Below are 21,238 nucleotides of genomic sequence, written 5' to 3' on the forward strand. Positions count from 1 at the left end.
CTTCCTCATGTGTCACAGGGTGATCAGACGTTGCAACAAAAGACATGCAGGTGGTAGAGAGAAGAGAAAAAGCTTACAGCACCTGGTATTCCCAAGAGGTCTTCCATCCAAGTACTAACCAGGCCCAAAACTCCTTGGCTTCCAAGATCAGACGAGGTCGGGCATATTCAGGGTGGTGCGGCCGTAAGCAACAATAGCTGTGACAAATGTGCATTATATAGGTACTGGAATCATACACTTCTTCTATGTAACCAGATAATTGCAGAGAAAGGCTGACTTGTAGTGGGCACATCTTCTTCCCTGATGTGATTATTCTCTGCAGCTGAAACTGAGACTCTCAGATCACTTCGTGTCTAACAACAAAGAAGCAGCAGCTGCTGAAGATGACCAACTTCCTCATGTGTCACAGGATGATCAGACGTTGCAACAAAAGACATGCAGGTGGTAGAGAGAAGAGAAGAAGCTTACAGCACCTGGTATTCCCAAGTAGTCTCCCATCCAAGTACTAAGCAGGCTCAACCCTGCTTGGCTTCCGAGATCAGACGAGGTCGGGCATGTTCAGGGTGGTGTGGCCGTAAGCAACAATGTCTCTGACAAATGTGCATTATATAGGTACTGGAATCATACGGTTCCTCTATGCAACCAGATAATTGCCGAGAAAGGCTGATAAGTAGTGGGCACATCTTCTTCCCTGACGTGATTATTCTCTCGAGCTGAAACTGAGACTCTCAGATCACTTTGTGTCTGCCAACAAAGCAGCAGAAGCTGAAGATGACCAACTTCCTCATGTGTCACAGGGTGATCAGACATTGCAACAAAAGACATGCAGGTGGTAGAGAGAAGAGAAAAAGCTTACAACACCTGGTATTCCGAAGAGGTCTTCCATCCAAGTACAAACCAGGCCCAACCCTGCTTGGCTTCCGAGATCAGACGAGGTCGGGCATGTTCAGGGTTGTGTGGCCGTAAGCAACAATCTCCGTGACAAATGTGCATTATATAGGCAATGGACTCATACACTTCCTCTATGTAACCAGATAATTGCCGAGAAAGGCTGATATGTAGTGGGCACATCTTCTTCCCTGACGTGATAATTCTCTCCAGCTGAAACTGAGACTCTCAGATCACTTTGTGTCTGCCAACGAAGCAGCAGCAGCTGAAGATGACCAACTTCCTCATGTGTCACAGGGTGATCAGACGTTGCAACAAAAGACATGCAGGTGGTAGAGAGAAGAGAAAAAGCTTATAGCACCTGGTATTCCCAAGCAGTCTCCCATCCAAGTACTAACCAGGCCCAAACCTGCTTGACTTCCAAGATCAGACGAGGTCGGGCTTATTCAGGGTGGTGTGGCCGTAAGCAACAATATATGTGACAAATGTGCATTATATAGGTACTGGAATCATACACTTCCTCTACGTAACCAGATAATTGCCGAGAAAGGCTGACTTGTAGTGGGCACATCTTCTTACCTGATGTGATCATTCTCTGCAGCTGAAATTGAGACTCTCAGATCACTTCGTGTCTGCCAACAAAGAAGCAGCAGCAGCTGAAGATGACCAACTTCCTCATGTGTCACAGGAGGATCAGACGTTGCCACAAAAGACATGAAGGTGGTAGAGAGTAGAGAAGAAGCTTACAGCACCTGGTATTCCCAAGTGGTCTCCCATCCAAGTACTAACCAGGCCCAACCCTGCTTGGCTTCCGAGATCAGGCATGTTCCGGGTGGTGTGGCCGTAAGCAGCAATGTCTCTGACAAATGTGCATTATATAGGTACTGGAATCATACGGTTCCTCTATAGAACCAGATAATTGCCGAGAAAGGCTGATGTGTAGCGGGTAAATCATCTTCTCTGATGTGATCATTCTCTAGCACTGAAACTGAGACTCTCAGATCACTTCATGTCTGCCAACAAAGCAGCAGCAGCTGAAGATGACCAACTTCCTCATGTGTCACAGGGTGATCAGACGTTGCAACAAAAGACATGCAGGTGGTTGAGAGAAGAGAAAAAGCTTACAGCACCTGGTATTCCCAAGCTGTCTCCCATTCAAGTACTAACAAGGCCCAACCCTGCTTGGCTTCCAAGATCAGACGAGGTCGGGCATGTTCAGGGTGGTGTGGCCGTAAGCAACAATGTCTGTGACAAATGTGCATTATATAGGTACTGGAATAATACAGTTCCTCTATGTAACCAGATAATTGCCGAGAAAGGCTAACTTGTAGTGGGCACATCTTCTTCCCTGATGTGATTATTCTCTGCAGCTGAAACTGAGACTCTCAGATCACTTTGTGTCTGCCAACAAAGCAGCAGCAGCTGAAGATGACCAACTTCGTCATGTGTCACAGGGTGATCAGACGTTTCAACAAAAGACATGCAGGTGGTAGAGAGAAGAGAAAAAGCTTACAGCACCTGGTATTCCCAAGCAGTCTCCCACCCAAGTACTAACCAAGCACAACCCTGCTTGGCTTCCGAGATCAGACGAGGTCGGGCATATTATATTCAGGGTGGTGTGGCCGTAAGCGACAATCTCTGTGACAAATGTGTATTATATAGGTACTGGAATCATACACTTCCTCTATGTAACCAGATAATTGCCGAGAAAGGCTGACTCTTAGTGGGCACATCTTCCTTCTTGATGTGATCATTCTCTTCAGCTGAAACTGAGACTCTCAGATCACTTCGTGTCTGCCAACAAAGCAGCAGAAGCTGAAGATGACCAACTTCCTCATGTGTCACAGGGTGATCAGACATTGCAACAAAAGACATGCAGGTTGTAGAGAGAAGAGAAAAAGCTTACAGCACCTGGTATTCGCAAGCGGTCTCCCATTCAAGAACTAACCAGGCCCAACCCTGCTTGGCTTCCGAGATCAGACGAGGTCGAGCTTATTCAGGGTGGTGTGGCTGTAAGCAACAATATCTGGTACAAATGTGTATTATATAGGTACTGGAATCATACACTTCCTCTATGTAACCAGATAATTGCCGAGAAAGGCTGACTCTTAGTGGGCACATCTTCCTCCTTGATGTGATTATTCTCTGGAGCTGAAACTGAGACTCTCAGATCACTTCATGTCTGCCAACAAAGCAGCAGCAGCAGCTGAAGATGATCAACTTCCTCATGTGTCACAGGGTGATCAGACGTTGCAACAAAAGACATGCAGGTTGTAGAGAGAAGAGAAAAAGCTTACAGCAAATGGTATTTTCAAGCAGTCTCCCACCCAAGTACTAACCAGAACCAACCCTGCTTGGCTTCCGAGATCAGACGAGGTCAGGCATATTGAGGGTGGTGTGGCCGTAAGCAACAATGTCTGTGACAAATGTGCATTATATAAGTACAGGAATCATACGGTTCCTCTATGTAACCAGATAATTGCTGAGAAAGGCTGATGTGTAGTGGGCACATCATCTTCCCTGACGTGATTATTCTCTTCAGCTGAAACTGAGACTCTCAGATCACTTCGTGTCTTCCAACAAAGCAGCAGCAGCTGAAGATGACCAACTTCCTCATGTGTCACAGGGTGATCAGACGTTGCAACAAAAGACATGCAGGTTGTAGAGAGAAGAGAAAACGCTTACAGCACCTGGTATTCCCAAGCAGTCTCCCATTGAAGTACTAACCAGGCCCAACCCTCCTTAGCTTCCGAGATCAGACGAGGTCGGGCATATTCAGGGTGGTGTGGCCGAAAGTAACAATGTCTGTGACAAATGTGCATTATATAAGTACTGGAATCATACACTTCCTCTATGTAACCAGATAATTTCCGAGAAAGGCTCACTTGTTATGGGCACATCTTCTTCCCTGATGTGATCATTCTCTGCAGCTGAAACTGAGACTCTCAGATCACTTCGTGTCTGCCAACAAAGCAGCAGCAGCTGAAGATGACCAACTTCCTCATGTGTCACAGGGTGATCAGACGTTGCAACAAAAGACATGCAGGTGGTAGAGAGAAGAGAAAAAGCTTACAGCACCTGGTATTCCCAAGAGGTCTTCCATCCAAGTACTAACCAGGCCCAACCCTCCTTGGCTTCCAAGATCAGACGAGGTCGGGCATATTCAGGGTGGTGCGGCCGTAAGCAACAATAGCTGTGACAAATGTGCATTATATAGGTACTGGAATCATACACTTCTTCTATGTAACCAGATAATTGCAGAGAAAGGCTGACTTGTAGTGGGCAAATCTTCTTCCCTGATGTGATTATTCTCTGCAGCTGAAACTGAGACTCTCAGATCACTTCGTGTCTAACAACAAAGAAGCAGCAGCTGCTGAAGATGACCAACTTCCTCATGTGTCACAGGATGATCAGACGTTGCAACAAAAGACATGCAGGTGGTAGAGAGAAGAGAAGAAGCTTACAGCACCTGGTATTCCCAAGTAGTCTCCCATCCAAGTAATAAGCAGGCTCAACCCTGCTTGGCTTCCGAGATCAGACGAGGTCGGGCATGTTCAGGGTGGTGTGGCCGTAAGCAACAATGTCTCTTACAAATGTGCATTATATAGGTACTGGAATCATACGGTTCCTCTATGCAACCAGATAATTGCCGAGAAAGGCTGATAAGTAGTGGGCACATCTTCTTCCCTGACGTGATTATTCTCTCGAGCTGAAACTGAGACTCTCAGATCACTTTGTGTCTGCCAACAAAGCAGCAGCAGCTGAAGATGACCAACTTCCTCATGTGTCACAGGGTGATCAGACATTGCAACAAAAGACATGCAGGTGGTAGAGAGAAGAGAAAAAGCTTACAACACCTGGTATTCCGAAGAGGTCTTCCATCCAAGTACAAACCAGGCCCAACCCTGCTTGGCTTCCGAGATCAGACGAGGTCGGGCATGTTCAGGGTTGTGTGGCCGTAAGCAACAATGTCTCTGACAAATGTGCATTATATAGGTACTGGAATCATACGGTTCCTCTATGCACCCAGATAATTGCAGAGAAAGGCTGATGTGTAGCGGGCATATCATCTTCTCTGATGTGATCATTCTCTGCAACTGAAACTGAGACTCTCAGATCACTTCGTGTCAGCCAACAAAGCAGCAGCAGCTGAAGATGACCAACTTCCTCATGTGTCACAGGGTGATCAGACGTTGCAACAAAAGACATGCAGGTGGTAGAGAGAAGAGAAAAAGCTTACAGCACCTGGTATTCCCAAGAGGTCTTCCATCCAAGTACTAACCACGCCCAACCCTCCTTGGCTTCCAAGATCAGACGAGGTCGGGCATATTCAGGGTGGTGCGGCCGTAAGCAACAATAGCTGTGACAAATGTGCATTATATAGGTACTGGAATCATACACTTCTTCTATGTAACCAGATAATTGCAGAGAAAGGCTGACTTGTAGTGGGCACATCTTCTTCCCTGATGTGATTATTCTCTGCAGCTGAAACTGAGACTCTCAGATCACTTCGTGTCTAACAACAAAGAAGCAGCAGCTGCTGAAGATGACCAACTTCCTCATGTGTCACAGGATGATCAGACGTTGCAAGAAAAGACATGCAGGTGGTAGAGAGAAGAGAAGAAGCTTACAGCACCTGGTATTCCCAAGCAGTCTCCCATCCAAGTACTAAGCAGGCTCAACCCTGCTTGGCTTCCGAGATCAGATGAGGTCGGGCATGTTCAGGGTGGTGTGGCCATAAGCAACAATGTCTCTGACAAATGTGCATTATATAGGTACTGGAATCATACGGTTCCTCTATGCAACCAGATAATTGCCGAGAAAGGCTGATGTGTAGCGGGCATATCATCTTCTCTGATGTGATCATTCTCTTCAGCTGAAACTGAGACTCTCAGATCACTTCGTGTCTGCCAACAAAGCAGCAGAAGCTGAAGATGACCAACTTCCTCATGTGTCACAGGGTGATCAGACGTTGCAACAAAAGACATGCAGGTGGTAGAGAGAAGATAAAAAGCTTAAGGCACCTGGTATTCCCAAGCGGTCTACTATTCAAGCACTAACCAGGCGCAACCCTGCTTGGCTTCCGAGATCAGACGAGGTCGGGCTTATTCAGGGTGGTGTGGCCGTAAGCAACTATATCGGTGACAAATGTGCATTATATAGGTACTGGAATCATACACTTCCTCTGTGTAACCAGATAATTGCCGAAAAAGGCTGACTTGTAGTGGGTTCATCTTCCTCCTTGATGTGATTATTCTCTTCAGCTGAAACTGAGACTCTCAGATCACCTTGTGTCTATCAACAAAGCAGCAGCAGCTGAAGATGACCAACTTCTTCACGTGTCACAGGGTGATCAGACGTTGCAACAAAAGACATGCAGGTGGTAGAGAGAAGAGAAAAAGCTTACAACACCTGGTATTCCGAAGAGGTCTTCCATCCAAGTACAAACCAGGCCCAACCCTGCTTGGCTTCCGAGATCAGACGAGGTCTGGCTTATTCAGGGTGGTGTGGCCGTAAGCAACAATGTCTCTGACAAATGTGCATTATATAGGTACTGGAATCATACGGTTCCTCTATGCAACCAGATAATTGCCGAGAAAGGCTGATGTGTAGCGGGCAAATCATCTTCTCTGATGTGATCATTCTCTGCAACTGAAAGTGAGACTCTCAGATCACTTTGTGTCAGCCAACAAAGCAGGAGCAGCTGAAGATGACCAACTTCCTCATGTGTCACAGGGTGATCAGATGTTGCAACAAAAGACATGCAGGTTGTAGAGAGAAGAGAAAACACTTACAGCACCTGGTATTCCCAAGCAGTCTCCCATCCAAGTACTAAGCAGGCTCAACGCTGCTTGGCTTCCGAGATCAGACGAGGGCGGGTATGTTCAGGGTGGTGTGGCCGTAAGCAACAATGTGTCTGACAAAAGTGCATTATATTAGTACAGGAATCATACGGTTCCTCTATGTAACCAGATAATTGCTGAGAAAGGCTGATGTGTAGTGGGCACATCTTCTTCCCTGACGTGATTATTCTCTTCAGCTGAAACTGAGACTCTCAGATCACTTCGTGTCTTCCAACAAAGCAGCAGCAGCTGAAGATGACCAACTTCCTCATGTGTCACAGGGTGATCAGACGTTGCAACAAAAGACATGCAGGTTGTAGAGAGAAGAGAAAACGCTTACAGCACCTGGTATTCCCAAGCAGTCTCTCATCAAAGTACTAACCAGGCCCAACCCTCCTTGGCTTCTGAGATCAGACGAGGTCAGACATATTCAGGGTGGTTTGGCCGTAAGCAACAATCTCTGTGACAAATGTGCATTATATAGGCAATGGAATCATATGGTTCCTCTATGTAACAAGATAATTGCCAAAAAAAGGCTGATATATAGTGGGCACATCTTGTTCCCTGACGTGATAATTTTCTCCAGCTGAAAATGAGACTCTAAGATCACTTCGTGTCTGCCAACAAAGCAGCAGCAGCTGAAGATGACCAACTTCCTCATGTGTCACAGGGTGATCAGACGTTGCAACAAAAGACATGCAGGTGGTTGAGAGAAGAGAAAAAGCTTACAGCACCTGGTATTCCCAAGCGGTCTCCCATCCAAGTACTAACCAGGCCCAACCGTGCTTGGCTTCCAAGATCAGACGAGGTTGGGCATATTCAGGGTGGTGTGGCCGTAAGTAACAACGTCTGTGACAAATGTGCATTATATAGGTACTGGAATCATACGGTTCCTCTATGCAACCATATAATTGCCAAGAAAGGCTGATATGTAGTGGGCACATCTTGTTCCCTGACGTGATCATTTTCTCCAGCTGAAAATGAGACTCTAAGATCACTTCGTGTCTGCCAACAAAGCAGCAGAAAATGAAGATGACCAACTTCCTCATGTGTCACAGGGTGATCAGACGTTGCAACAAAAGACATGCAGGTGGTTGAGAGAAGAGAAAAAGCTTACATCACCTGATAATCCCAAGCGGTCTCCCATCCAAGTACTAACCAGGCCCAACCCTGCTTGGCTTCCGAGATCAGACGAGGTCAGGCATGTTCCGGGTGGTGTGGCCGTAAGCAGCAATGTCTCTGACAAATGTGCATTATATAGGTACTGGAATCATACGGTTCCTCTATGCAACCAGATAATTGCCGAGAAAAGCTGATGTGTAGCGGGTAAATCATCTTCTCTGATGTGATCATTCTCTGCAACTGAAACTGAGACTCTCAGATCACTTTGTGTCTGCCAACAAAGCAGCAGCAGCTGAAGATGACCAACTTCCTCATGTGTCACAGGGCGATCAGACGTTGCAACAAAAGACATGCAGGTGGTAGAGAGAAGAGAAAAAGCTTACAGCACCTGGTATTCCCAAGCGGTCTCTCATCAAAGTACTAACCAGGCCCAACCCTCCTTGGCTTCTGAGATCAAACGAGGTCAGACATATTCAGGGTGGTTTGGCCGTAAGCAACAATCTCTGTGACAAATGTGCATTATATAGGCAATGGAATCATATGGTTCCTCTATGTAACAAGATAATTGCCGAAAAAGGCTGATATATAGTGGGCACATCTTGTTCCCTGACGTGATAATTTTCTCCAGCTGAAAATGAGACTCTAAGATCACTTCGTGTCTGCCAACAAAGCAGCAGCAGCTGAAGATGACCAACTTCCTCATGTGTCACAGGGTGATCAGACGTTGCAACAAAAGACATGCAGGTGGTTGAGAGAAGAGAAAAAGCTTACAGCACCTGGTATTCCCAAGCGGTCTCCCATCCAAGTACTAACAAGGCCCAACCCTGCTTGGGTTCTGAGATCAGACGAGGTCGGGCATATTCAGGGTGGTGTGGCCGTAAGTAACAATGTCTGTGACAAATGTGCATTATATAGGTACTGGAATCATACGGTTCCTCTATGCAACCAGATAATTGCCGAGAAAGGCTGATGTGTAGCGGGCAAATCATCTTCTCTGATGTGATCATTCTCTGCAACTGAAACTGAGACTCTCAGATCACTTTGTGTCAGCCAACAAAGCAGGAGCAGCTGAAGATGACCAACTTCCTCATGTGTCACAGGGTGATCAGATGTTGCAACAAAAGACATGCAGGTTGTAGAGAGAAGAGAAAACACTTACAGCACCTGGTATTCCCAAGCAGTCTCCCATCCAAGTACTAAGCAGGCTCAACGCTGCTTGGCTTCCGAGATCAGACGAGGGCGGGTATGTTCAGGGTGGTGTGGCCGTAAGCAACAATGTGTCTGACAAAAGTGCATTATATTAGTACAGGAATCATACGGTTCCTCTATGTAACCAGATAATTGCTGAGAAAGGCTGATGTGTAGTGGGCACATCTTCTTCCCTGACGTGATTATTCTCTTCAGCTGAAACTGAGACTCTCAGATCACTTCGTGTCTTCCAACAAAGCAGCAGCAGCTGAAGATGACCAACTTCCTCATGTGTCACAGGGTGATCAGACGTTGCAACAAAAGACATGCAGGTTGTAGAGAGAAGAGAAAACGCTTACAGCACCTGGTATTCCCAAGCAGTCTCTCATCAAAGTACTAACCAGGCCCAACCCTCCTTGGCTTCTGAGATCAGACGAGGTCAGACATATTCAGGGTGGTTTGGCCGTAAGCAACAATCTCTGTGACAAATGTGCATTATATAGGCAATGGAATCATATGGTTCCTCTATGTAACAAGATAATTGCCAAAAAAAGGCTGATATATATTGGGCACATCTTGTTCCCTGACGTGATAATTTTCTCCAGCTGAAAATGAGACTCTAAGATCACTTCGTGTCTGCCAACAAAGCAGCAGCAGCTGAAGATGACCAACTTCCTCATGTGTCACAGGGTGATCAGACGTTGCAACAAAAGACATGCAGGTGGTTGAGAGAAGAGAAAAAGCTTACAGCACCTGGTATTCCCAAGCGGTCTCCCATCCAAGTACTAACCAGGCCCAACCGTGCTTGGCTTCCAAGATCAGACGAGGTTGGGCATATTCAGGGTGGTGTGGCCGTAAGTAACAATGTCTGTGACAAATGTGCATTATATAGGTACTGGAATCATACGGTTCCTCTATGCAACCATATAATTGCCAAGAAAGGCTGATATGTAGTGGGCACATCTTGTTCCCTGACGTGATCATTTTCTCCAGCTGAAAATGAGACTCTAAGATCACTTCGTGTCTGCCAACAAAGTAGCAGAAAATGAAGATGACCAACTTCCTCATGTGTCACAGGGTGATCAGACGTTGCAACAAAAGACATGCAGGTGGTTGAGAGAAGAGAAAAAGCTTACATCACCTGATAATCCCAAGCGGTCTCCCATCCAAGTACTAACCAGGCCCAACCCTGCTTGGCTTCCGAGATCAGACGAGGTCAGGCATGTTCCGGGTGGTGTGGCCGTAAGCAGCAATGTCTCTGACAAATGTGCATTATATAGGTACTGGAATCATACGGTTCCTCTATGCAACCAGATAATTGCCGAGAAAAGCTGATGTGTAGCGGGTAAATCATCTTCTCTGATGTGATCATTCTCTGCAACTGAAACTGAGACTCTCAGATCACTTTGTGTCTGCCAACAAAGCAGCAGCAGCTGAAGATGACCAACTTCCTCATGTGTCACAGGGCGATCAGACGTTGCAACAAAAGACATGCAGGTGGTAGAGAGAAGAGAAAAAGCTTACAGCACCTGGTATTCCCAAGCGGTCTCTCATCAAAGTACTAACCAGGCCCAACCCTCCTTGGCTTCTGAGATCAAACGAGGTCAGACATATTCAGGGTGGTTTGGCCGTAAGCAACAATCTCTGTGACAAATGTGCATTATATAGGCAATGGAATCATATGGTTCCTCTATGTAACAAGATAATTGCCGAAAAAGGCTGATATATAGTGGGCACATCTTGTTCCCTGACGTGATAATTTTCTCCAGCTGAAAATGAGACTCTAAGATCACTTCGTGTCTGCCAACAAAGCAGCAGCAGCTGAAGATGACCAACTTCCTCATGTGTCACAGGGTGATCAGACGTTGCAACAAAAGACATGCAGGTGGTTGAGAGAAGAGAAAAAGCTTACAGCACCTGGTATTCCCAAGCGGTCTCCCATCCAAGTACTAACCAGGCCCCACCCTGCTTGGCTTCCAAGATCAGACGAGGTTGGGCATATTCCGGGTGGTGTGGCCGTAAGTAACAATGTTTGTGACAAATGTGCATTATATAGGTACTGGAATCATACGGTTCCTCTATGCAACCATATAATTGCCAAGAAAGGCTGATATGTAGTGGGCACATCTTGTTCCCTGACGTGATCATTTTCTCCAGCTGAAAATGAGACTCTAAGATCACTTCGTGTCTGCCAACAAAGTAGCAGAAAATGAAGATGACCAACTTCCTCATGTGTCACAGGGTGATCAGACGTTGCAACAAAAGACATGCAGGTGGTTGAGAGAAGAGAAAAAGCTTACATCACCTGATAATTCCAAGCGGTCTCCCATCCAAGTACTAACCAGGCCCAACCCTGCTTGGCTTCCGAGATCAGACGAGGTCAGGCATGTTCCGGGTGGTGTGGCCGTAAGCAGCAATGTCTCTGACAAATGTGCATTATATAGGTACTGGAATCATACGGTTCCTCTATGCAACCAGATAATTGCCGAGAAAAGCTGATGTGTAGCGGGTAAATCATCTTCTCTGATGTGATCATTCTCTGCAACTGAAACTGAGACTCTCAGATCACTTTGTGTCTGCCAACAAAGCAGCAGCAGCTGAAGATGACCAACTTCCTCATGTGTCACAGGGCGATCAGACGTTGCAACAAAAGACATGCAGGTGGTAGAGAGAAGAGAAAAAGCTTACAGCACCTGGTATTCCCAAGCGGTCTCTCATCAAAGTACTAACCAGGCCCAACCCTCCTTGGCTTCTGAGATCAAACGAGGTCAGACATATTCAGGGTGGTTTGGCCGTAAGCAACAATCTCTGTGACAAATGTGCATTATATAGGCAATGGAATCATATGGTTCCTCTATGTAACAAGATAATTGCCGAAAAAGGCTGATATATAGTGGGCACATCTTGTTCCCTGACGTGATAATTTTCTCCAGCTGAAAATGAGACTCTAAGATCACTTCGTGTCTGCCAACAAAGCAGCAGCAGCTGAAGATGACCAACTTCCTCATGTGTCACAGGGTGATCAGACGTTGCAACAAAAGACATGCAGGTGGTTGAGAGAAGAGAAAAAGCTTACAGCACCTGGTATTCCCAAGCGGTCTCCCATCCAAGTACTAACCAGGCCCCACCCTGCTTGGCTTCCAAGATCAGACAAGGTTGGGCATATTCCGGGTGGTGTGGCCGTAAGTAACAATGTTTGTGACAAATGTGCATTATATAGGTACTGGAATCATACGGTTCCTCTATGCAACCATATAATTGCCAAGAAAGGCTGATATGTAGTGGGCACATCTTGTTCCCTGACGTGATAATTTTCTCCAGCTGAAAATGAGACTTTAAGATCACTTCGTGTCTGCCAACAAAGCAGCAGAAAATGAAGATGACCAACTTCCTCATGTGTCACAGGGTGATCAGACGTTGCAACAAAAGACATGCAGGTGGTTGAGAGAAGAGAAAAAGCTTACAGCACCTGATAATCCCAAGCGGTCTCCCATCCAAGTACTAACCAGGCACAACCCTGCTTGGCTTTCGAGATCAGACGAGGTCGGGCATATTCAGGGTGGTGTGGCCGTAAGCAACAATGTCTCTGACAAATGTAAATTGTATAGGTACTGGAATCATACGTTTCCTCTATATAACCAGATAATTGCAGAGAAAGGCTGATAAATAGTGGACACATCTTCTTCCCTGACGTGATTATTCTCTCCAGCTGAAAATGAGACTCTCAGATCACTTCGTGTCTGCCAACAAAGCAGCAGCAGCTGAAGATGACCAACTTCCTCATGTGTCACAGGGCGATCAGACGTTGCAACAAAATACATGCAGGTGGTAGAGAGAAGAGAAAAAGATTACATCACCTGGTATTCCCAAGCGGTGTCCCATCAAAGTACTAACCAGAACCAGCCCTCCTTGGCTTCCGAGATCAGACAAGGTCAGACATATTCAGGGTGGTTTGTCCGTAAGTAACAATCTCTGTGACAAATGTGCATTATATAGGCAATGGAATCATACACTTCCTCTATGTAACCAGATAATTGCCGAGAAAGGCTGATATGTAGTGGGCACATCTTCTTCCCTGACGTGATAATTCTCTCCAGCTGAAAATGAGACTCTCAGATCACTTTGTGTCTGCCAACAAAGCAGCAGCAGCTGAAGATGACCAACTTCCTCATGTGTCACAGGGTGATCAGACGTTGCAACAAAAGACATGCAGGTGGTAGAGAGAAGAGAAAAAGCTTACAGCACCTGGTATTCTCAAGCAGTCTTCCATCCAAGTACTAACCAGGCCCAAACCTGCTTGACTTCCAAGATCAGACAAGGTCGGGCTTATTCAGGGTGGTGTGGCCGTAAGCAACAATATCTGTGACAAATGTGCATTATATAGGTACTGGAATCATACACTTCCTCTATGTAACCAGATAATTGCCCAGAAAGGCTGACTTGTAGTGGGCACATCTTCTTCCCTGATGTGATTATTCTCTGCAGCTGAAATTGACACTCTCAGATCACTTCGTGTCTGCCAACAAAGACGCAAAAGCAGCTGAAGATGACCAACTTCCTCATGTGTCACAGGAGGATCAGACGTTGCCACAAAAGACATGAAGGTGGTAGAGAGTAGAGAAAAAGCTTACAGCACCTGGTATTCCCAAGTGGTCTCCCATGCAAGTACTAACCAGGCCCAACCCTGCTTGGCTTCCAAGATCAGACGAGGTCAGGCATGTTCCGGGTGGTGTGGCCGTAAGCAGCAATGTCTCTGACAAAAGTGCATTATATTAGTACAGGAATCATACGGTTCCTCTATGTAACCAGATAATTGCTGAGAAAGGCTGATGTGTAGTGGGCACATCTTCTTCCCTGACGTGATTATTCTCTTCAGCTGAAACTGAGACTCTCAGATCACTTCGTGTCTTCCAACAAAGCAGCAGCAGCTGAAGATGACCAACTTCCTCATGTGTCACAGGGTGATCAGACGTTGCAACAAAAGACATGCAGGTTGTAGAGAGAAGAGAAAACGCTTACAGCACCTGGTATTCCCAAGCAGTCTCTCATCAAAGTACTAACCAGGCCCAACCCTCCTTGGCTTCTGAGATCAGACGAGGTCAGACATATTCAGGGTGGTTTGGCCGTAAGCAACAATCTCTGTGACAAATGTGCATTATATAGGCAATGGAATCATATGGTTCCTCTATGTAACAAGATAATTGCCAAAAAAAGGCTGATATATAGTGGGCACATCTTGTTCCCTGACGTGATAATTTTCTCCAGCTGAAAATGAGACTCTAAGATCACTTCGTGTCTGCCAACAAAGCAGCAGCAGCTGAAGATGACCAACTTCCTCATGTGTCACAGGGTGATCAGACGTTGCAACAAAAGACATGCAGGTGGTTGAGAGAAGAGAAAAAGCTTACAGCACCTGGTATTCCCAAGCGGTCTCCCATCCAAGTACTAACCAGGCTCCAACCGTGCTTGGCTTCCAAGATCAGACGAGGTTGGGCATATTCAGGGTGGTGTGGCCGTAAGTAACAATGTCTGTGACAAATGTGCATTATATAGGTACTGGAATCATACGGTTCCTCTATGCAACCATATAATTGCCAAGAAAGGCTGATATGTAGTGGGCACATCTTGTTCCCTGACGTGATCATTTTCTCCAGCTGAAAATGAGACTCTAAGATCACTTCGTGTCTGCCAACAAAGCAGCAGAAAATGAAGATGACCAACTTCCTCATGTGTCACAGGGTGATCAGACGTTGCAACAAAAGACATGCAGGTGGTTGAGAGAAGAGAAAAAGCTTACATCACCTGATAATCCCAAGCGGTCTCCCATCCAAGTACTAACCAGGCCCAACCCTGCTTGGCTTCCGAGATCAGACGAGGTCAGGCATGTTCCGGGTGGTGTGGCCGTAAGCAGCAATGTCTCTGACAAATGTGCATTATATAGGTACTGGAATCATACGGTTCCTCTATGCAACCAGATAATTGCCGAGAAAAGCTGATGTGTAGCGGGTAAATCATCTTCTCTGATGTGATCATTCTCTGCAACTGAAACTGAGACTCTCAGATCACTTTGTGTCTGCCAACAAAGCAGCAGCAGCTGAAGATGACCAACTTCCTCATGTGTCACAGGGCGATCAGACGTTGCAACAAAAGACATGCAGGTGGTAGAGAGAAGAGAAAAAGCTTACAGCACCTGGTATTCCCAAGCGGTCTCTCATCAAAGTACTAACCAGGCCCAACCCTCCTTGGCTTCTGAGATCAAACGAGGTCAGACATATTCAGGGTGGTTTGGCCGTAAGCAACAATCTCTGTGACAAATGTGCATTATATAGGTAATGGAATCATATGGTTCCTCTATGTAACAAGATAATTGCCGAAAAAGGCTGATATATAGTGGGCACATCTTGTTCCCTGACGTGATAATTTTCTCCAGCTGAAAATGAGACTCTAAGATCACTTCGTGTCTGCCAACAAAGCAGCAGCAGCTGAAGATGACCAACTTCCTCATGTGTCACAGGGTGATCAGACGTTGCAACAAAAGACATGCAGGTGGTTGAGAGAAGAGAAAAAGCTTACAGCACCTGGTATTCCCAAGCGGTCTCCCATCCAAGTACTAACAAGGCCCAACCCTGCTTGGGTTCTGAGATGAGACGAGGTCGGGCATATTCAGGGTGGTGTGGCCGTAAGTAACAATGTCTGTGACAAATGTGCATTATATAGGTACTGGAATCATACGGTTCCTCTATGCAACCAGATAATTGCCGAGAAAGGCTGATGTGTAGCGGGCAAATCATCTTCTCTGATGTGATCATTCTCTGCAACTGAAACTGAGACTCTCAGATCACTTTGTGTCAGCCAACAAAGCAGGAGCAGCTGAAGATGACCAACTTCCTCATGTGTCACAGGGTGATCAGATGTTGCAACAAAAGACATGCAGGTTGTAGAGAGAAGAGAAAACACTTACAGCACCTGGTATTCCCAAGCAGTCTCCCATCCAAGTACTAAGCAGGCTCAACGCTGCTTGGCTTCCGAGATCAGACGAGGGCGGGTATGTTCAGGGTGGTGTGGCCGTAAGCAACAATGTGTCTGACAAAAGTGCATTATATTAGTACAGGAATCATACGGTTCCTCTATGTAACCAGATAATTGCTGAGAAAGGCTGATGTGTAGTGGGCACATCTTCTTCCCTGACGTGATTATTCTCTTCAGCTGAAACTGAGACTCTCAGATCACTTCGTGTCTTCCAACAAAGCAGCAGCAGCTGAAGATGACCAACTTCCTCATGTGTCACAGGGTGATCAGACGTTGCAACAAAAGACATGCAGGTTGTAGAGAGAAGAGAAAACGCTTACAGCACCTGGTATTCCCAAGCAGTCTCTCATCAAAGTACTAACCAGGCCCAACCCTCCTTGGCTTCTGAGATCAGACGAGGTCAGACATATTCAGGGTGGTTTGGCCGTAAGCAACAATCTCTGTGACAAATGTGCATTATATAGGCAATGGAATCATATGGTTCCTCTATGTAACAAGATAATTGCCAAAAAAAGGCTGATATATAGTGGGCACATCTTGTTCCCTGACGTGATAATTTTCTCCAGCTGAAAATGAGACTCTAAGATCACTTCGTGTCTGCCAACAAAGCAGCAGCAGCTGAAGATGACCAACTTCCTCATGTGTCACAGGGTGATCAGACGTTGCAACAAAAGACATGCAGGTGGTTGAGAGAAGAGAAAAAGCTTACAGCACCTGGTATTCCCAAGCGGTCTCCCATCCAAGTACTAACCAGGCCCAACCGTGCTTGGCTTCCAAGATCAGACGAGGTTGGGCATATTCAGGGTGGTGTGGCCGTAAGTAACAATGTCTGTGACAAATGTGCATTATATAGGTACTGGAATCATACGGTTCCTCTATGCAACCATATAATTGCCAAGAAAGGCTGATATGTAGTGGGCACATCTTGTTCCCTGACGTGATCATTTTCTCCAGCTGAAAATGAGACTCTAAGATCACTTCGTGTCTGCCAACAAAGCAGCAGAAAATGAAGATGACCAACTTCCTCATGTGTCACAGGGTGATCAGACGTTGCAACAAAAGACATGCAGGTGGTTGAGAGAAGAGAAAAAGCTTACATCACCTGATAATCCCAAGCGGTCTCCCATCCAAGTACTAACCAGGCCCAACCCTGCTTGGCTTCCGAGATCAGACGAGGTCAGGCATGTTCCGGGTGGTGTGGCCGTAAGCAGCAATGTCTCTGACAAATGTCCATTATATAGGTACTGGAATCATACGGTTCCTCTATGCAACCAGATAATTGCCGAGAAAAGCTGATGTGTAGCGGCTAAATCATCTTCTCTGATGTGATCATTCTCTGCAACTGAAACTGAGACTCTCAGATCACTTTGTGTCTGCCAACAAAGCAGCAGCAGCTGAAGATGACCAACTTCCTCATGTGTCACAGGGCGATCAGACGTTGCAACAAAAGACATGCAGGTGGTAGAGAGAAGAGAAAAAGCTTACAGCACCTGGTATTCCCAAGCGGTCTCTCATCAAAGTACTCACCAGGCCCAACCCTCCTTGGCTTCTGAGATCAAACGAGGTCAGACATATTCAGGGTGGTTTGGCCGTAAGCAACAATCTCTGTGACAAATGTGCATTATATAGGCAATGGAATCATATGGTTCCTCTATGTAACAAGATAATTGCCGAAAAAGGCTGATATATAGTGGGCACATCTTGTTCCCTGACGTGATAATTTTCTCCAGCTGAAAATGAGACTCTAAGATCACTTCGTGTCTGCCAACAAAGCAGCAGCAGCTGAAGATGACCAACTTCCTCATGTGTCACAGGGTGATCAGACGTTGCAACAAAAGACATGCAGGTGGTTGAGAGAAGAGAAAAAGCTTACAGCACCTGGTATTCCCAAGCGGTCTCCCATCCAAGTACTAACCAGGCCCAACCCTGCTTGGCTTCCAAGATCAGACGAGGTTGGGCATATTCCGGGTGGTGTGGCCGTAAGTAACAATGTTTGTGACAAATGTGCATTATATAGGTACTGGAATCATACGGTTCCTCTATGCAACCATATAATTGCCAAGAAAGGCTGATATGTAGTGGGCACATCTTGTTCCCTGACGTGATAATTTTCTCCAGCTGAAAATGAGACTTTAAGATCACTTCGTGTCTGCCAACAAAGCAGCAGAAAATGAAGATGACCAACTTCCTCATGTGTCACAGGGTGATCAGACGTTGCAACAAAAGACATGCAGGTGGTTGAGAGAAGAGAAAAAGCTTACAGCACCTGATAATCCCAAGCGGTCTCCCATCCAAGTACTAACCAGGCACAACCCTGCTTGGCTTTCGAGATCAGACGAGGTCGGGCATATTCAGGGTGGTGTGGCCGTAAGCAACAATGTCTCTGACAAATGTAAATTGTATAGGTACTGGAATCATACGTTTCCTCTATATAACCAGATAATTGCAGAGAAAGGCTGATAAATAGTGGACACATCTTCTTCCCTGACGTGATTATTCTCTCCAGCTGAAAATGAGACTCTCAGATCACTTCGTGTCTGCCAACAAAGCAGCAGCAGCTGAAGATGACCAACTTCCTCATGTGTCACAGGGCGATCAGACGTTGCAACAAAATACATGCAGGTGGTAGAGAGAAGAGAAAAAGATTACATCACCTGGTATTCCCAAGCGGTGTCCCATCAAAGTACTAACCAGAACCAGCCCTCCTTGGCTTCCGAGATCAGACAAGGTCAGACATATTCAGGGTGGTTTGTCCGTAAGTAACAATCTCTGTGACAAATGTGCATTATATAGGCAATGGAATCATACACTTCCTCTATGTAACCAGATAATTGCCGAGAAAGGCTGATATGTAGTGGGCACATCTTCTTCCCTGACGTGATAATTCTCTCCAGCTGAAAATGAGACTCTCAGATCACTTTGTGTCTGCCAACAAAGCAGCAGCAGCTGAAGATGACCAACTTCCTCATGTGTCACAGGGTGATCAGACGTTGCAACAAAAGACATGCAGGTGGTAGAGAGAAGAGAAAAAGCTTACAGCACCTGGTATTCCCAAGCAGTCTTCCATCCAAGTACTAACCAGGCCCAAACCTGCTTGACTTCCAAGATCAGACAAGGTCGGGCTTATTCAGGGTGGTGTGGCCGTAAGCAACAATATCTGTGACAAATGTGCATTATATAGGTACTGGAATCATACACTTCCTCTATGTAACCAGATAATTGCCCAGAAAGGCTGACTTGTAGTGGGCACATCTTCTTCCCTGATGTGATTATTCTCTGCAGCTGAAATTGACACTCTCAGATCACTTCGTGTCTGCCAACAAAGACGCAAAAGCAGCTGAAGATGACCAACTTCCTCATGTGTCACAGGAGGATCAGACGTTGCCACAAAAGACATGAAGGTGGTAGAGAGTAGAGAAAAAGCTTACAGCACCTGGTATTCCCAAGCAGTCTCTCATCAAAGTACTAACCAGGCCCAACCCTCCTTGGCTTCTGAGATCAGACGAGGTCAGACATATTCAGGGTGGTTTGGCCGTAAGCAACAATCTCTGTGACAAATGTGCATTATATAGGCAATGGAATCATATGGTTCCTCTATGTAACAAGATAATTGCCAAAAAAAGGCTGATATATAGTGGGCACATCTTGTTCCCTGACGTGATAATTTTCTCCAGCTGAAAATGAGACTCTAAGATCACTTCGTGTCTGCCAACAAAGCAGCAGCAGCTGAAGATGACCAACTTCCTCATGTGTCACAGGGTGATCAGACGTTGCAACAAAAGACATGCAGGTGGTTGAGAGAAGAGAAAAAGCTTACAGCACCTGGTATTCCCAAGCGGTCTCCCATCCAAGTACTAACCAGGCCCAACCGTGCTTGGCTTCCAAGATCAGACGAGGTTGGGCATATTCAGGGTGGTGTGGCCGTAAGTAACAATGTCTGTGACAAATGTGCATTATATAGGTACTGGAATCATACGGTTCCTCTATGCAACCATATAATTGCCAAGAAAGGCTGATATGTAGTGGGCACATCTTGTTCCCTGACGTGATCATTTTCTCCAGCTGAAAATGAGACTCTAAGATCACTTCGTGTCTGCCAACAAAGCAGCAGAAAATGAGGATGACCAACTTCCTCATGTGTCACAGGGTGATCAGACGTTGCAACAAAAGACATGCAGGTGGTTGAGAGAAGAGAAAAAGCTTACATCACCTGATAATCCCAAGCGGTCTCCCATCCAAGTACTAACCAGGCCCAACCCTGCTTGGCTTCCGAGATCAGACGAGGTCAGGCATGTTCCGGGTGGTGTGGCCGTAAGCAGCAATGTCTCTGACAAATGTGCATTATATAGGTACTGGAATCATACGGTTCCTCTATGCAACCAGATAATTGCCGAGAAAAGCTGATGTGTAGCGGGTAAATCATCTTCTCTGATGTGATCATTCTCTGCAACTGAAACTGAGACTCTCAGATCACTTTGTGTCTGCCAACAAAGCAGCAGCAGCTGAAGATGACCAACTTCCTCATGTGTCACAGGGCGATCAGACGTTGCAACAAAAGACATGCAGGTGGTAGAGAGAAGAGAAAAAGCTTACAGCACCTGGTATTCCCAAGCGGTCTCTCATCAAAGTACTAACCAGGCCCAACCCTCCTTGGCTTCTGAGATCAAACGAGGTCAGACATATTCAGGGTGGTTTGGCCGTAAGCAACAATCTCTGTGACAAATGTGCATTATATAGGCAATGGAATCATATGGTTCCTCTATGTAACAAGATAATTGCCGAAAAAGGCTGATATATAGTGGGCACATCTTGTTCCCTGACGTGATAATTTTCTCCAGCTGAAAATGAGACTCTAAGATCACTTCGTGTCTGCCAACAAAGCAGCAGCAGCTGAAGATGACCAACTTCCTCATGTGTCACAGGGTGATCAGACGTTGCAACAAAAGACATGCAGGTGGTTGAGAGAAGAGAAAAAGCTTACAGCACCTGGTATTCCCAAGCGGTCTCCCATCCAAGTACTAACAAGGCCCAACCCTGCTTGGGTTCTGAGATCAGACGAGGTCGGGCATATTCAGGGTGGTGTGGCCGTAAGTAACAATGTCTGTGACAAATGTGCATTATATAGGTACTGGAATCATACGGTTCCTCTATGCAACCAGATAATTGCC

At 46.0% G+C, this 21,238-nt stretch overlaps 5 non-coding genes and 48 pseudogenes across 5 annotated transcripts; all 53 read right to left on the reverse strand.

The window, feature by feature from the left end:
* Positions 1-70: 70 nt before the first annotated feature.
* Positions 71-189, reverse strand: LOC140293556 (5S ribosomal RNA; annotated as a pseudogene).
* Positions 190-461: 272 nt separating this feature from the next.
* Positions 462-580, reverse strand: LOC140301188 (5S ribosomal RNA; annotated as a pseudogene).
* A 269-nt stretch (positions 581-849) lies between these two features.
* On the reverse strand, positions 850-968 carry LOC140276020 (5S ribosomal RNA; annotated as a pseudogene).
* Positions 969-1,237: 269 nt separating this feature from the next.
* Positions 1,238-1,356, reverse strand: LOC140271524 (5S ribosomal RNA; annotated as a pseudogene).
* Positions 1,357-1,628: 272 nt separating this feature from the next.
* LOC140288670 (5S ribosomal RNA) lies at positions 1,629-1,737 on the reverse strand (annotated as a pseudogene).
* A 269-nt stretch (positions 1,738-2,006) lies between these two features.
* LOC140284505 (5S ribosomal RNA) lies at positions 2,007-2,125 on the reverse strand (annotated as a pseudogene).
* A 269-nt stretch (positions 2,126-2,394) lies between these two features.
* Positions 2,395-2,518, reverse strand: LOC140283663 (5S ribosomal RNA; annotated as a pseudogene).
* A 269-nt stretch (positions 2,519-2,787) lies between these two features.
* Positions 2,788-2,906, reverse strand: LOC140308045 (5S ribosomal RNA; annotated as a pseudogene).
* Positions 2,907-3,178: 272 nt separating this feature from the next.
* On the reverse strand, positions 3,179-3,297 carry LOC140296658 (5S ribosomal RNA; annotated as a pseudogene).
* Positions 3,298-3,566: 269 nt separating this feature from the next.
* On the reverse strand, positions 3,567-3,685 carry LOC140272987 (5S ribosomal RNA; annotated as a pseudogene).
* Positions 3,686-3,954: 269 nt separating this feature from the next.
* Positions 3,955-4,073, reverse strand: LOC140311601 (5S ribosomal RNA; annotated as a pseudogene).
* A 272-nt stretch (positions 4,074-4,345) lies between these two features.
* Positions 4,346-4,464, reverse strand: LOC140277150 (5S ribosomal RNA; annotated as a pseudogene).
* A 269-nt stretch (positions 4,465-4,733) lies between these two features.
* On the reverse strand, positions 4,734-4,852 carry LOC140276031 (5S ribosomal RNA; annotated as a pseudogene).
* Positions 4,853-5,121: 269 nt separating this feature from the next.
* Positions 5,122-5,240, reverse strand: LOC140289455 (5S ribosomal RNA; annotated as a pseudogene).
* A 272-nt stretch (positions 5,241-5,512) lies between these two features.
* LOC140302675 (5S ribosomal RNA) lies at positions 5,513-5,631 on the reverse strand (annotated as a pseudogene).
* Positions 5,632-5,900: 269 nt separating this feature from the next.
* On the reverse strand, positions 5,901-6,019 carry LOC140296021 (5S ribosomal RNA; annotated as a pseudogene).
* Positions 6,020-6,288: 269 nt separating this feature from the next.
* Positions 6,289-6,407, reverse strand: LOC140278568 (5S ribosomal RNA; annotated as a pseudogene).
* Positions 6,408-6,676: 269 nt separating this feature from the next.
* On the reverse strand, positions 6,677-6,795 carry LOC140294571 (5S ribosomal RNA; annotated as a pseudogene).
* Positions 6,796-7,064: 269 nt separating this feature from the next.
* On the reverse strand, positions 7,065-7,183 carry LOC140290703 (5S ribosomal RNA; annotated as a pseudogene).
* Positions 7,184-7,453: 270 nt separating this feature from the next.
* Positions 7,454-7,572, reverse strand: LOC140298827 (5S ribosomal RNA). Its single transcript, XR_011914431.1, has one exon. It is a non-coding gene; the product is annotated as a 5S ribosomal RNA (ribosomal RNA).
* A 269-nt stretch (positions 7,573-7,841) lies between these two features.
* On the reverse strand, positions 7,842-7,960 carry LOC140288740 (5S ribosomal RNA; annotated as a pseudogene).
* A 269-nt stretch (positions 7,961-8,229) lies between these two features.
* LOC140273527 (5S ribosomal RNA) lies at positions 8,230-8,348 on the reverse strand (annotated as a pseudogene).
* A 269-nt stretch (positions 8,349-8,617) lies between these two features.
* On the reverse strand, positions 8,618-8,736 carry LOC140274111 (5S ribosomal RNA; annotated as a pseudogene).
* A 269-nt stretch (positions 8,737-9,005) lies between these two features.
* Positions 9,006-9,124, reverse strand: LOC140294572 (5S ribosomal RNA; annotated as a pseudogene).
* Positions 9,125-9,393: 269 nt separating this feature from the next.
* Positions 9,394-9,512, reverse strand: LOC140290704 (5S ribosomal RNA; annotated as a pseudogene).
* Positions 9,513-9,782: 270 nt separating this feature from the next.
* On the reverse strand, positions 9,783-9,901 carry LOC140298828 (5S ribosomal RNA). The gene has a single exon (XR_011914432.1). It is a non-coding gene; the product is annotated as a 5S ribosomal RNA (ribosomal RNA).
* Positions 9,902-10,170: 269 nt separating this feature from the next.
* LOC140288741 (5S ribosomal RNA) lies at positions 10,171-10,289 on the reverse strand (annotated as a pseudogene).
* Positions 10,290-10,558: 269 nt separating this feature from the next.
* LOC140273533 (5S ribosomal RNA) lies at positions 10,559-10,677 on the reverse strand (annotated as a pseudogene).
* A 269-nt stretch (positions 10,678-10,946) lies between these two features.
* Positions 10,947-11,065, reverse strand: LOC140300048 (5S ribosomal RNA; annotated as a pseudogene).
* Positions 11,066-11,334: 269 nt separating this feature from the next.
* On the reverse strand, positions 11,335-11,453 carry LOC140292839 (5S ribosomal RNA; annotated as a pseudogene).
* Positions 11,454-11,722: 269 nt separating this feature from the next.
* On the reverse strand, positions 11,723-11,841 carry LOC140273539 (5S ribosomal RNA; annotated as a pseudogene).
* Positions 11,842-12,110: 269 nt separating this feature from the next.
* Positions 12,111-12,229, reverse strand: LOC140317017 (5S ribosomal RNA; annotated as a pseudogene).
* Positions 12,230-12,498: 269 nt separating this feature from the next.
* Positions 12,499-12,617, reverse strand: LOC140271954 (5S ribosomal RNA; annotated as a pseudogene).
* A 657-nt stretch (positions 12,618-13,274) lies between these two features.
* Positions 13,275-13,393, reverse strand: LOC140290861 (5S ribosomal RNA; annotated as a pseudogene).
* A 272-nt stretch (positions 13,394-13,665) lies between these two features.
* LOC140303411 (5S ribosomal RNA) lies at positions 13,666-13,784 on the reverse strand (annotated as a pseudogene).
* A 269-nt stretch (positions 13,785-14,053) lies between these two features.
* LOC140290705 (5S ribosomal RNA) lies at positions 14,054-14,172 on the reverse strand (annotated as a pseudogene).
* Positions 14,173-14,442: 270 nt separating this feature from the next.
* On the reverse strand, positions 14,443-14,562 carry LOC140317787 (5S ribosomal RNA; annotated as a pseudogene).
* A 269-nt stretch (positions 14,563-14,831) lies between these two features.
* Positions 14,832-14,950, reverse strand: LOC140288742 (5S ribosomal RNA; annotated as a pseudogene).
* Positions 14,951-15,219: 269 nt separating this feature from the next.
* On the reverse strand, positions 15,220-15,338 carry LOC140273546 (5S ribosomal RNA; annotated as a pseudogene).
* A 269-nt stretch (positions 15,339-15,607) lies between these two features.
* Positions 15,608-15,726, reverse strand: LOC140294619 (5S ribosomal RNA; annotated as a pseudogene).
* Positions 15,727-15,995: 269 nt separating this feature from the next.
* Positions 15,996-16,114, reverse strand: LOC140294573 (5S ribosomal RNA; annotated as a pseudogene).
* Positions 16,115-16,383: 269 nt separating this feature from the next.
* LOC140290706 (5S ribosomal RNA) lies at positions 16,384-16,502 on the reverse strand (annotated as a pseudogene).
* Positions 16,503-16,772: 270 nt separating this feature from the next.
* On the reverse strand, positions 16,773-16,891 carry LOC140298829 (5S ribosomal RNA). The gene has a single exon (XR_011914433.1). It is a non-coding gene; the product is annotated as a 5S ribosomal RNA (ribosomal RNA).
* A 269-nt stretch (positions 16,892-17,160) lies between these two features.
* LOC140288745 (5S ribosomal RNA) lies at positions 17,161-17,279 on the reverse strand (annotated as a pseudogene).
* A 269-nt stretch (positions 17,280-17,548) lies between these two features.
* LOC140289005 (5S ribosomal RNA) lies at positions 17,549-17,667 on the reverse strand (annotated as a pseudogene).
* A 269-nt stretch (positions 17,668-17,936) lies between these two features.
* LOC140298967 (5S ribosomal RNA) lies at positions 17,937-18,055 on the reverse strand. Its single transcript, XR_011914559.1, has one exon. It is a non-coding gene; the product is annotated as a 5S ribosomal RNA (ribosomal RNA).
* Positions 18,056-18,324: 269 nt separating this feature from the next.
* Positions 18,325-18,443, reverse strand: LOC140271959 (5S ribosomal RNA; annotated as a pseudogene).
* Positions 18,444-19,100: 657 nt separating this feature from the next.
* On the reverse strand, positions 19,101-19,219 carry LOC140289287 (5S ribosomal RNA; annotated as a pseudogene).
* A 272-nt stretch (positions 19,220-19,491) lies between these two features.
* LOC140288326 (5S ribosomal RNA) lies at positions 19,492-19,610 on the reverse strand (annotated as a pseudogene).
* A 270-nt stretch (positions 19,611-19,880) lies between these two features.
* On the reverse strand, positions 19,881-19,999 carry LOC140298830 (5S ribosomal RNA). Its single transcript, XR_011914434.1, has one exon. It is a non-coding gene; the product is annotated as a 5S ribosomal RNA (ribosomal RNA).
* Positions 20,000-20,268: 269 nt separating this feature from the next.
* LOC140288746 (5S ribosomal RNA) lies at positions 20,269-20,387 on the reverse strand (annotated as a pseudogene).
* Positions 20,388-20,656: 269 nt separating this feature from the next.
* On the reverse strand, positions 20,657-20,775 carry LOC140273552 (5S ribosomal RNA; annotated as a pseudogene).
* A 269-nt stretch (positions 20,776-21,044) lies between these two features.
* LOC140274122 (5S ribosomal RNA) lies at positions 21,045-21,163 on the reverse strand (annotated as a pseudogene).
* Between the last annotated feature and the right edge of the window lie 75 nt (positions 21,164-21,238).

This window comes from Leuresthes tenuis, unplaced genomic scaffold (genome assembly GCF_036924035.1).
Source record: "Leuresthes tenuis unplaced genomic scaffold, fLeuTen1.0.hap1 SCAF_1, whole genome shotgun sequence".
In the NCBI taxonomy this organism is placed as follows: domain Eukaryota; kingdom Metazoa; phylum Chordata; class Actinopteri; order Atheriniformes; family Atherinopsidae; genus Leuresthes; species Leuresthes tenuis.